The 12491-nt window shown below is 34.7% G+C and overlaps 1 pseudogene; it reads right to left on the reverse strand.

The window, feature by feature from the left end:
- Positions 1-11479: 11479 nt before the first annotated feature.
- On the reverse strand, positions 11480-11642 carry LOC133802677 (5.8S ribosomal RNA; annotated as a pseudogene).
- Positions 11643-12491: the final 849 nt, after the last annotated feature.

The following is a 12491-nucleotide window of genomic DNA, read 5'->3' on the forward strand; positions in this document are numbered from 1 at the left end:
CTAGGTCCTATTTATAGAATTCAAGGAGTGAAACTAACCCATTTTAATTTGAATAAATAAATGAATATAAAATGAAAAAGATTTGAATTTTCGTTCAACAGACGCCCATAACTCGGTCAAAATCGTTCAAAGGCAGGTCTAAGAGGTTAACGGATGTTTTAAGCTCGGATTCCATAGAGTTCAAAAAATACATGGGTGGGGCTGATATATCGCCCCCTATAGGCGATATATCGCCTCCACTATGTTCCCGAGCCTCCGTTCGTGCGAAGTCGATGTGTTTTCTGTATCTTTTTTAGGCGATATATCGGCTCCTATAACTGCGATATATCAGCATACATTGATATATTAAACACATATTTGCACTTATTCAACATATTTGAAATTGATTAAACAGCTTGACTGAGTCTAAACGTGATTCTAGCAGGTGCTGGAAGGTTCTAGAGCTTCTAGATTCTTCTTTTACTAAATTATTTACTTAAAATGCTTAAATCCTCCAATAAACATGATTGCGACAAGTGTCATTCTCTTATTAATTCTTTTTTAATCTTAGGTTATAATAAATATATTTTTAGCACCAGCAATATTAATCAAACCTTATGTTATAATTAATATTTCTAAACTATAGGTTAAACTTATAAAATCCATAAGTGTTGCTATGAGTTTCCAACTAAGTCCCGGTTTGAACCAAAATTCACGGAATCTAACATACTACAAACTAATACTAACTACTACTACTACTACTATCTAGCTAGCTAAGTAAATATTCTGGGACACTACATTGTCAATGCGAAATATCCAAATGTTGTATGTAAACTCAACAAAGCTCTCTATGGCTTGAAACAATCACCCCGAGCATGGTTTGACAAACTTAAAACCTCACTTTTTTCTCTTGGATTTAAAAATTCAGTGGTTGATACTTCTCTCTTTTTCTATAAACATGGTGATGCTCTCATTTTTGTCTTAGTTTATGTCGATGGCATCCTCCTTACAGGAAGTAATGCCACTCAAGTCACTCATATTATTTCTCAACTTCAAAAGATGTTTGCTCTCAAAACTCTTGGTTCAGTCACTTACTTCCTTGGTTTTGAGATAATCAGGGGGCAAGATGGTATACACTTATCTCAAACCAAGTATACCTTGGATATTCTCAAGAAAACCAATATGCTCACTGCCAAGCCATGTCCCTCGCCCATGATTCAATGCAATTGGAAGATAGTGCAGCGTTTGAACATCAAACATTATACCACAGGGTCATCAGAGCCTTGCAATATCTCACACTAAGCAAACTCGATATTTCCTTCTCTGTCAACAAACTAAGCCAATTCCTTCAAGCTCCCACTCAAAAACATTGGGGTGCTTGTAAGAGAATCTTGAGATATCTTGCTGGTTCTATTGGAGAAGGGATTCTATTTACACCAGCTACTGATCTGACTATTGAAGGCTTCTGTGATTCAGATTGGGCAAGTTCTTTGGATGATAGAAAATCCACTTCGGGGTATTGTATTTATTTCGGCAACAATTTGGTGAGTTGGAGCTCTAGAAAGCAAAAATCAGTAGCTCGCTCTAGCACTGAAGCAGAGTATAGGTCATTGGCTCAAGATTGTACTGAAGTGGTGCGATTACAATCTTTACTCTCTGAAATCGGAATTAAATGCAGAACACCAGCAGTACTCTGGTGTGATAACTCAGGTGCTAGGCAATTGGCTTCTAATCTCGTTTTTCACTCAAGGACAAAGCATATTGAAATAGATGTTCACTTCATCAGAGACAAAATTTTAAATCAAGAAATAGAAGTCAGGTACATACCCACAGGAGAACAAATTGCAGACATATTGACCAAGCCCCTGAATATCAGTCAATACCATTACCTCAAAAGCAAGCTTGTTGTTCTCCATTCACTACAGCACAGCTTGAGGGGCATGTTGAAATGAAAGGCATTTGCTCATCAGAAATTGAGGAGGACCACAATATTGACAGCTAGCTCATCATTGGCATCAGTACAAATTGTTGCTATTTTTCCTGATATTCAGGGATTGTTGTACAATTTATTATTCCCCTTGATTGTATTTTCTCTTGTACTATCGTCCTTTGTGCATTTCCTTTTCTGTATAAATATTTGTATCGAATTCATTCAATTGTAAATGTTGAGAAATTAATACAAAGTTTTCCTAAAGTTTACCTAGTCTATATTTCTTAACTCTTCCTCTCTTTCAAATAATTTAACAACAAGTTAACAATTAAACATAATAAAATTCAACAACTTATAACAAAAATTCATAACAAAATTTATAATAAAGTTCAAAACTAAAGGGTGTACACATATTATGATGGGATTTCGAGATTATAAGATAAAAGTAACAAATACATAAAATATATATATATAGTCTTTGCAACCGCATCTGCAACCGCATCGTGAAAGATTTCAATATGCATATGTTGTTGCAATGTGGGTGGTTTGAGTGTGAGTGATTTGTTGAACACCCTTAACCCTTTCCTATATCGCACTTCTTTCTCTTTTGCATAATGATTTTACCACAGAATAAAAAATATAAAAAATAAAAAGTAAATAATTATTTGAGAATAGCAAATATTTTTCATTACTCACTCTTATTGTTCTTTTTATTTAATTTTTTTATATTCACCGAAGGGATCCATTTTGATTACAAGAGTCAGTTTTTAATTTTTTTTAACTTATCAATTCTTATTTAATTTTTAAATGAATTATAGGATAATCAATTGAAAGCTCTTTTTTGTTGGGACTTTACTGAACTCCAGTTTTCAAACTTATTTTTAGAGTGTATTTGTTGTTTTATGAGCTTTATTGTCTAAATTTTTGTGGGAGTTTTTTTTTTTATGAATAACAGACCCTTGGGTCCAAAAGTATATTGTAAAAAATGCCACTTGGGCCTAAGACAAAATCTTATCTTATTACCAAAAAGAAAAATGAAAGTTGTATTTTTTTCTAAACTAAAATAAATATATATATAGGGTTCAAAACAGAAGCCCAAAACAAAACAACCCAATAACAACTAACAAACAAACCCAACTAACTAACTAAAATAATAACTCAGCCATTTTGTATTTTCTGTTACTCCCCCTCAAGATGGGGCAAAGATGTTGTGAAGACCCATCTTGGAGACAAGAGTGTGAAATTGAGTTGATGGCAAAGCTTTGTTGAGGATGTTAGCGAGCTGGTTGTTGGTGGAGACATGTAAAATTTTGATGATTCATTGGTTGATTTTGTCGCAAACTAAGTGACAATCTATCTCTATGTGCTTTATTCATTCATGGAAGACATGATTGGAAGAGATATGAAGAGCTGCTTGGCTGTCATAGTAGAGAAGAACTAGTTTTGTTTGAGGAAAACCAAGTTCTTTGAGTAAGGAGGGTAGCCAAATAACTTCAGTGGTGGCATTAGCCATGGATCTATACTCAGCTTCAGGAGAAGAGTGAGAGATGGTGGTTGTTTCTTTGATTTCCAAGAGACCAAAGAGTTGTTGAAAAACACACAAAAACCTGAAATGGAACGCTAAGTGTCTGAGCAAGCGGCCTAATCAGCATCACAGAAAACTTTGATGGAATGATCTAAGGGCCAATGAGTGGTAGTGATAGAGTCCTTGCTGGTTGGATAATAGAGACCACGTCCCGGAGTGGTTTTGATGTAGTGTAGCACTTTGAGGGCAGCTTGATAATGGGGCTGTCGTGGCGAAACAAACAAATTGGCTCAATCTATTGATGGCATATGATAGATCGGGCCATGTGATGGTCAAGTAGATGAGGTGGCCAATGAGCCTTCTATATGCTTTTGGGTCCTTAAGTAGCCCACCATCTTCAGCGGATAACTTGAGGTTGACATCCATTGGTGAATATGTTGTTTTGCATCCAAGTGTGTCACTATCTTCAAGGATTTGGAGAGCATATCCTCGCTAAGATAGGAAAATGCCTTTGTTATTCCTAGCAATTTCAAGACCAAGGAAAAATTTTAGTTCACCAAGATCTTTTAATTGAAAACAAGATGATAAGTATAGAATAAGAGTGTTTATTGCATGTGTAGAATTGCTAACAATCATAACATCATCAACATAAATTAAGAGAGCCAAAAAATTTGTATTGTCATGCTTAATGAACAAAGAATAATCAGTATATGAGTGTTGAAAACCATAGGCAAGTAAGAAAGTAGTGAGTTTAGTGTTCCATTGTCTAGAAGCTTGCTTAAGGCCATATAGACTCATGTTAAGTTTACAAACTGGTTTTTGAAAATTAGTTTGCTCCCCCTTAAGTGTGTATCCTTGAGGTAGATACATGTAAATCTCTTCATCAAGATCATCATTCAAAAAAACATTATTTACATCTAATTGGTGTAAATACCAATCATAATGGGCAACAATGGCCAATAAAAGTTTAACAGTGACCATTTTGGCAACAGGGGCAAATGTGTCAAAATAATCCACACCTTCTTGTTGAGTATAGTCTTTAGCAACTAACCGAGCTTTATATATTTCAACAATACCCTTGGAATTTCTCTTAAGTTTATAAATTCATTTTCACCCTATCGGTTTATGTGTAGTGGGAAGGTCAACTATGGCCCATGTGTTGTTATTGTCTAAGGCATTTAGTTCTTCATTCATAGCATCGATCCATTCTAAGGAAAGACTAGCTGTCTTGTAAGATGTGGGTTCGCTTATGGAGCTAGCATTGCAAATAATTGTATGAAAGGAAGGATGAAATTTAGAATAATCAAGGCAGTCAGATAAAGGATATTTAGTAGAGGATTTGGTAGATACTAAACTATTATAATAGTGATATTGCTGTAAAAAAGAGGGAGGTTTAGAAGATCTCCCTGTTCTAGTGATGAGTTCATCGGTGTTATTGTCAATGCCGAAATGGTTTTGTTGCCTTCGTGAAATGTCCATTTCTAGTGAAGAAGGATCATGGGCAGCAGCTCCATTTGGTACATGCAAGGACAATGGAGAAGTAATATTAGAAAATAAAGAATTGAGATTATCAATAGATCTATTATTGAGAAAAGTGAAAACTTTCTCATAAAATACAACATCTCTAGATATGAATATTTTATTAGTGGTTAGGTCCATGACTTTGTAGGCTTTCATACCTTGGGGATACCCTAGGAAGAGACAAGGAATAGCTCTTGTAGAGAACTTGTTTCTTGAGCTTGTCAAAGTGGAAGCAAAACACAAGCAGCCAAAACATTTTAAATGATCATAAGTAGTTGTTTTGGCGTGTAATACCTCATATGGCGTAATGTTTTTGAGAGGCTTGGAGGGAAGTCGATTGATCAAGTGGATGGTTGTAAGAACAACATCACCCCAATATACTAAAGAAACACCTAATTGAAACATTAAAGCTCTTGCAACATTGAGTAAATGTTGGTGTTTTCGTTCAACCACCGAATTTTGCTCAGGATAATCAACACAAGATAAGTAATGAATAGTGTCTTGTGATTTTAAAAAAGTATCGAAAGTTAATTCATTGGCATTATCAGATCTAACCCCTTTTATTTTAGTCCAAATTGTGTGTGAATCATTGTGAAAAAAAAATGTGGTTTAGTTGTGGAAACATCATATTTCATTTTTAATAAAAACAACGTCAAGTATAACGAGAGTGGTCATCTACAATAGTAAAAAAATATCGATATCTTTCTCTAGTCTCATGCATAAAAGGTCCCCATGTATCAATATGTATTAAATCGAAAATAGAATTGGAGATATGGCTATTTGAGGGAAAAGACAATTTTCTTTGCTTTGCTAAATGACAAATATTACAAGGGATGTCTTGTTTATTTAAAGGTTAAAATGAAAGTAAAAAATCTGCATTAGTAGAAACATGTAAAGAAGGGTGTCCAAGTCTTGAGTGTCGTATGTCAGTAGAGATAGAAGCAATCCTAGGCATGCCCATGACATATAAATTCCCAATACATTTAGCCCTCCCAATCAGAGTATGACAATCCTTGTCCTAAGTAATGCAATCATGTAATGTAAATATGACATTATAAGTATATTTTTTACATAATGCACTAACAGAGATGAGATTTATGGTGAATGTAGGGACAAATAACACATTATGCAAAATAAGTGTTGCTAAGAGTTTGATAGTGCCAATATTAAGGACAAGGGCAGTCATGGCATTAGGCATAGAAACAAAGTTAGGAAAAACAGTATCATCAAAATCAGTAAACAAAAATTTTATCTTTGCAAATGTGATAACTAGCACCTGTATCAAGCAGCCAAGAAGAAGAGTTAGAGTGTATACCAGAAACTTGTGAAGCCGTGGCAGTGGTCCCGGGATGTTGAGATTGCATCTGATTAGCAAGATATGTGAGGAGTTGCTGGCATTGTTCAGGGGTGAAATTTGAAGCTGGCGGACCATTACAAACAGCAGCAGCTACTCCCTGTTTCGGTGGAGGCTTGGGTGGAAAATCTGGTTTGTTGGCAGTCTAAGAAGCATTTGTGTCACAAGGTTTTGGCTTCCAACTAGGGGGAAAACCATGGATCTTGTAGTAACGGTCGCATGTGTGATTTTGGAGGCCACAGTGAGTGCACAGTAAAGATTTCTTCCCAAAAAATTTGTTTGTGTGAACAGGGGCAACAATAGGTAACTGAAGGTTAGACAAGGGTCTTTGTTTTTCCTCTTAGATTATGAGAGAACACACTTTGTTAATGGGAGGAAGGGGCTCCATCATCAGAATATTGGAGTGTATTTGGGCATATGATTCATTTAAACCCATTAAAAAATACAAGACATAATCTTGCTCTTGGTAATTCGAAGAGGCACCATCAGTGAGTGGCCTAAACATAGTCAGTTCTTCACAAAGAGTTTGCAACATAGTAAAATATGTGGTAATTTCAAAACCCCCTTGTTTGATATTGGAAATGGACTGGTTCAGTTGATAAATCTGAGAGCCATTGCTTTGATAGTACCGATCATGAAGATCTTGCCACATTGCAAAAGCACGATCATGATACAAAATGCTTGCAGCTATGGGAGGTGAAACTGAGTTAATAATCCAACCCATAACCATTGAGTTGCCGCAGGTCCAAGAATTGTAGTGTGGATCATGAATCAGAGGTGTGGGTATCGTACCAAGAACGAAACCCATCTTGTTCTTGGCAACAAGAGAAATGGTGATAGATCGAACCCAAGAGTTATAATTGTTGCTGCCTTGGAGTATACTAGAGACCAAAACAGCTCATGGTTGGTCAATGTGAGAAAGAGAATAAGGATTCTCATATATGGGCGAAATCAGTGGAGCTATGAGAGGAGGAACCGTGGCTGGCAGAGCTGTGGTCGGCGGAGGTGGAATGGACGAAGTAGAGCGGCCATGGTCGAAGAGAGGCGCGTCTGAACGGGATGGAGCTCCATGGTTGACAAGGTTCCCTTCGGTTTCAGGGGTGTGGTGCTGAGAACGAGTTATGGCCATGGTGTGAGGAATGTCGACTAAGGAGCTTCAGAAAAGGAGAAGAATGGTGTCGAAACAGTGAGAAAAAAAAAAGCTTCAGATCAAAATCTTGCAGAAGTGGAGATCGTGGTTCTTGCCTCTGAGCCTAAATGTATCTGGTGTGTGGGTTACGATCTGAGCCTAAATGTATCTGGTCGAAGTGGATATCTGGGTTGTGTGGGTGTCGACTGGTGGTAGAAGGAGGTTAGGATTACAGTGGGCGGCTAGGGTTACAATGGTGAAGAAGGAAGATGTGAAAAAAAATGGGGTATTACTCTGATACCATAACAAACCCTTGGGTCCAAAAGTATATTGTAAAAAATACCACTTGGGCCTAAGACAAAATCTGATCTCATTACCAAAAAGAAAAATGAAAGTTGTATTTTTTTCTAAACTAAAAATAATTTGACCAAAAATAGGTTCGGGTACCATTTTGATAAGAATAACAAAATTGTAACGACCCTAAGGTAGGGTACGTCCGCCACATACTTGTAATTCTAGGGTTTACGAGTATGTTAGGCACTTGACCAAATGAATTAAATTAAAAGATACTAACAAATACAGCAAAATTTAAAACTTTTATATAAACTTATTAATAGAAATTATTACACGTATGAATACTATAAACTTAATGTATCCATATGAAAAACTCTAAACCACTATTGCATTGCTATTGAGTCCGTGCTCCACAAGTTTCTCAACATCTAAAGCCACACCTGGAAAAATGTTGGAAAATAACATAATGAGCTAACGCTCAGTAAGCAAATCTCATGCATACACATACACATGAATGTCGTGAGTTTGTAGTGCACATATACTAATATGCTGACTTATATACTTATGCATTTCATTTATTGCTCATGCACTTTCCAACTTTACTTTTATGCTCTTTCTTTTAGTTTCACATTTTTATGGGCCCAATATCACTTGTGCACACTGTTTGATTCAGCCAATGCTTGCAGGGCTTGTTACACATATCATATAGAATCCCATGGGTTCTCCTCCGGCTAGCCATCATCTCAGCTAGGCTCATCATAACACTCATTTCATCATTGCCATAGCTGCCATACTTATTACACATATGGAGGAGAAAGACGGAAACATGGCAAACATATCTGAATGGTCAACTCTGACCTAGCCCACACTAGTGGGCAGCCACTATAAGTCTTATAGACCTCCGTCTTCATCATTGCACTTACTTAATTGCTTCATCGAAACAGTGGCACCCTTTTTAACATCTTATTATCACTTTGCTTAAGCCTTGTGTCATTAAAATGTTCACTTCACATAAGACATTTCAAGGCATTTCACAATTTTCCTCATATTTATATGCATGGTCTTATATCTCATAATAATGTATCACATAACTGTACATGCCATGCATACATGCTAATGCTGAAATGTCAATGTTCATGTTCATGATTCATGTTTGATGGTATTCAATCAAGGCATTGTATCACATCTCATATAACTCAAAACATCTTTAGTCATAATACATGAAGCTTTGGGTTGGTGGCGTTGTTATACCTTAACGTAGAGCTATGGCTCAGGTCTAAGGTTTCCAGCCTAAAAACTTAAACGCTTCATATATCATAACATATAACAAATCATGAACATAAAGTAATCCACATATCCATCAACATAAGAACACATACTTGCACATAATTCATATCATTCTTAACCAAGTAAGACATCTTTCACATATCACGGAATTCATCAATTACATATCACACAACACCCTTATGGTGTTCATATAACCATTCTTCACATACTTATCATATGCATCATCATCATACCATACTTAACTCATTAGATGTACACATTCAATGTAGTCATGCATCTTACACTTAAGCACAAAAGGTGAGATTTACTTACCTTAGGTCCTTAGCTTATTTTAAAATTGCTCAGCAAGAGTCAATCAATCAAATCCATACAAATCATATTCAAGGCACATCATTTATTAAATTCTATCAAAATCGTAAATATACAATATTGATAGTGTATATTAACAATACCATAAACTATATGAATGATAATAATAATTATTATCAACGTAATACAAATAACTCTTCATATAAAACCATGCTTTAAACCTTGCTCATAAGATAATGTACTCTTATGATAATAATAATAATAATAATAATAATAATAATAATAATCACAACAACAATAATAATTATCGTCTATAAATAAACTTATTTCAATATTAATAACAAAATACTTCAATAGCAATACGTAATGAATGTATATATTCAAATAGTCAATTTATAAAAGAAATTATATATTTAACATAAAATTGTAATAATCGATATTGTGATAATAATATAATTATAAATATTTATATTATTACTAATTAGTCATAACATCAATTCAGTGATATAATAAATATACTTTTTCCAAAATTTACTGGTCTTACAAATATCAATAACTGTAAGAAACTAATATTTGATATTATTTTAAATATTCAAATATTAACAAAATATTAATATATAAGAATAATTGTTAAATAATAGGTTTACTATAAATCACACTTTTCATATATATATATATATATATGAAACTATATTCTTGATTTACTTAACAAAATAATAACAATAATAATTAAAATTACTTAATCATAAAAATTTCCATATTAATATAAAATAAATTAAATATGTATTTTTATACTTTATTTAATATCTAATATTTTCTAGAAAATGGGACAACACAACGGCTATAAAGTGGACAATCCCAAAATCAAAACCTGTATAAAAATACATATAATCCCAGACAGCCAATAAATTACAGAAAATATTCTATATATCAATAATATATAATTATATACTATAAATACACATAATAACAATTACTCTAATCAATCACAATTGAATCACAATATAGGTCAAAGAAATTATACCACAATGATCGGGTTCCACAACAAGTCAAACGGTGATTTTCTGAAACTCAAAACGTACTTCGGAACCTCGAACACTAAGTTTCGACCGTCGGTCTACGGTGGATCGCGGTGGCTCGTGGTGGGCCCACCACCCAACTATGATAGATGTAGAAACAAATTATTGGGTTTTGAAGCCCACAACACGAGGAGCGCGATGGTGGTGACGGATCGGCAAACAGATGCCCGAGGTGGTCGAATCGCAACTTTGAAGTTGCGGGGTGGCCAAACTTAAATCGAGTGGTTGAGGCATTTAATCGGCGAGTGAGCTCTAGATTCCCGCGTGGGACGATAGTTCGGAGGCCTCTGAATCCAACGGTCTGGCGCGTGGCTAAAAGTGGTGGCCGGAAAGTACTCCTGCGTCGTCGGCAACAGTAGCACGTAGAGAGAGAGAAAGAGAGAGAGAGAGAGAGAGAGAGAGAGAGAGAGAGAGAGGGGCTCGGGTAAAAAGAAAGGCTGAAGCCTTTTCTTTTCTTTTCTTTTCTTTTCTTTTTATTTTTTTAAAATTACACTTGGACCCAAAATACTAAAATTCTTTTCAAATAAGCCCTTTAGCAAAACTTTCTTAATTTTATAAAAATCCCCAATTAAAATTATATGACATTTGGGTCCAATACTTGACTACTCAAGTTTCTCTCTCTTTAATCTCATTAAAACATAAAATGATATTTTAAGCACTATTTTTCCATTACTATTTCTTAAATTTGTAAACTTGTACATTTTATGTATTAAAACTCAAATTTATAATAAAAAATGTATAATGAAAATGTTGGATATTACAATGGTACCTTTATGATATTTATGAAGATTAAAATGTATATTCAATATTTTGTATAAACTCATAGGGCCAAAATAGTATATTCTCGTATTTATATACATTCAAAAGAAAAACACAAAAGCACATATAATAATAATAATAAGTTTTAATTTTAGTAGTATATGTGTATATACATTGATATGAAACCTATTGCTCATTTTCTCTTTTTTAGGGTTCTTCCTATTATATATAATTGGCGTGTATTATAGCAGCTAATTGCATGTATGTAGACAGTGACTTGGGCCTTTCTCAGGATATCAAGGTCGGTCGGCGGTGCAACCCACAAAGGGATCCCGCCAGTCAGCTTCCTAGTGGCTTCGTGCGCAACTTGCGTTCAAAGACTCGATGGTTCACAAGATTCTGCAATTCATACCAAGTATCGCATTTCGCTACGTTCTTCATCGATACAAGAGCCGAGATATGTGTTGCCGAGAGTCGTTTAGACATATTGAAGAACATGCAACTCGAGCGGCGAGCACCGTCTCCGGGTCTCCGCGCGATCCGTCGAGTTATCATGAATCATCAGAGCAACGGGCAGAGCCCGCGTTGACCTTTTATCTAATAAATGCATCATTTCCAGAAGTCGGGGTTTGTTGCACGTATTAGCTCTAGAATTACTACGATTATCCGAGTAGCAGATACCATCAAACAAACTATAATTGATTTAATGGGTCATTCACAGTTTAACAATCTGAATTAGTTCAAATTTACACCTGCATGGCTTAATGTATATATATATATATAGCTATAGGCTATAGGAAAGAATGAAAGAGTGATAATTTATGTGTTGTTTAGTTGAAACTATAATCGTATTCCTCTAATGGCGTAGCTCTGTTTTTCCCTTAGTTAGGATATCAGTTATGATTCATTACTTCTGATTAGGGTATTCTTGTCCTTATAGTGTATTACATTGCCTATATAATTAAGGCATCTCTTGTATATTAAGAACTCATATACACTACTATTATTTGTTGTTCAATAAACCCTTTTCATTCATGAGTTTTGGAAATTAAGTTGAGTGGGATGAAAAGTACTTGCATGTAATTTTTGTAACGTTTGTTTAATTGATTTAATAATGGACGATGAAGAAGCTTTATATATGTGTAAAGTGTAAACTATAAGATTAAAAATTTAAAGAAGAATAAAATGTTATCGAAAAAAGTGTTGATATTTGGTACCTTAAAGTGTCAATACCACATGAGGTAGCACCTTATTGTTAGTTAGCGATATCTCATAATACTTATTAAATTTAAATGTGTGAGACCTAATATTAGATTGCACCAATA

The sequence above is a fragment of the Humulus lupulus genome, chromosome 9, assembly GCF_963169125.1.
Source record: "Humulus lupulus chromosome 9, drHumLupu1.1, whole genome shotgun sequence".
Classification (NCBI taxonomy): domain Eukaryota; kingdom Viridiplantae; phylum Streptophyta; class Magnoliopsida; order Rosales; family Cannabaceae; genus Humulus; species Humulus lupulus.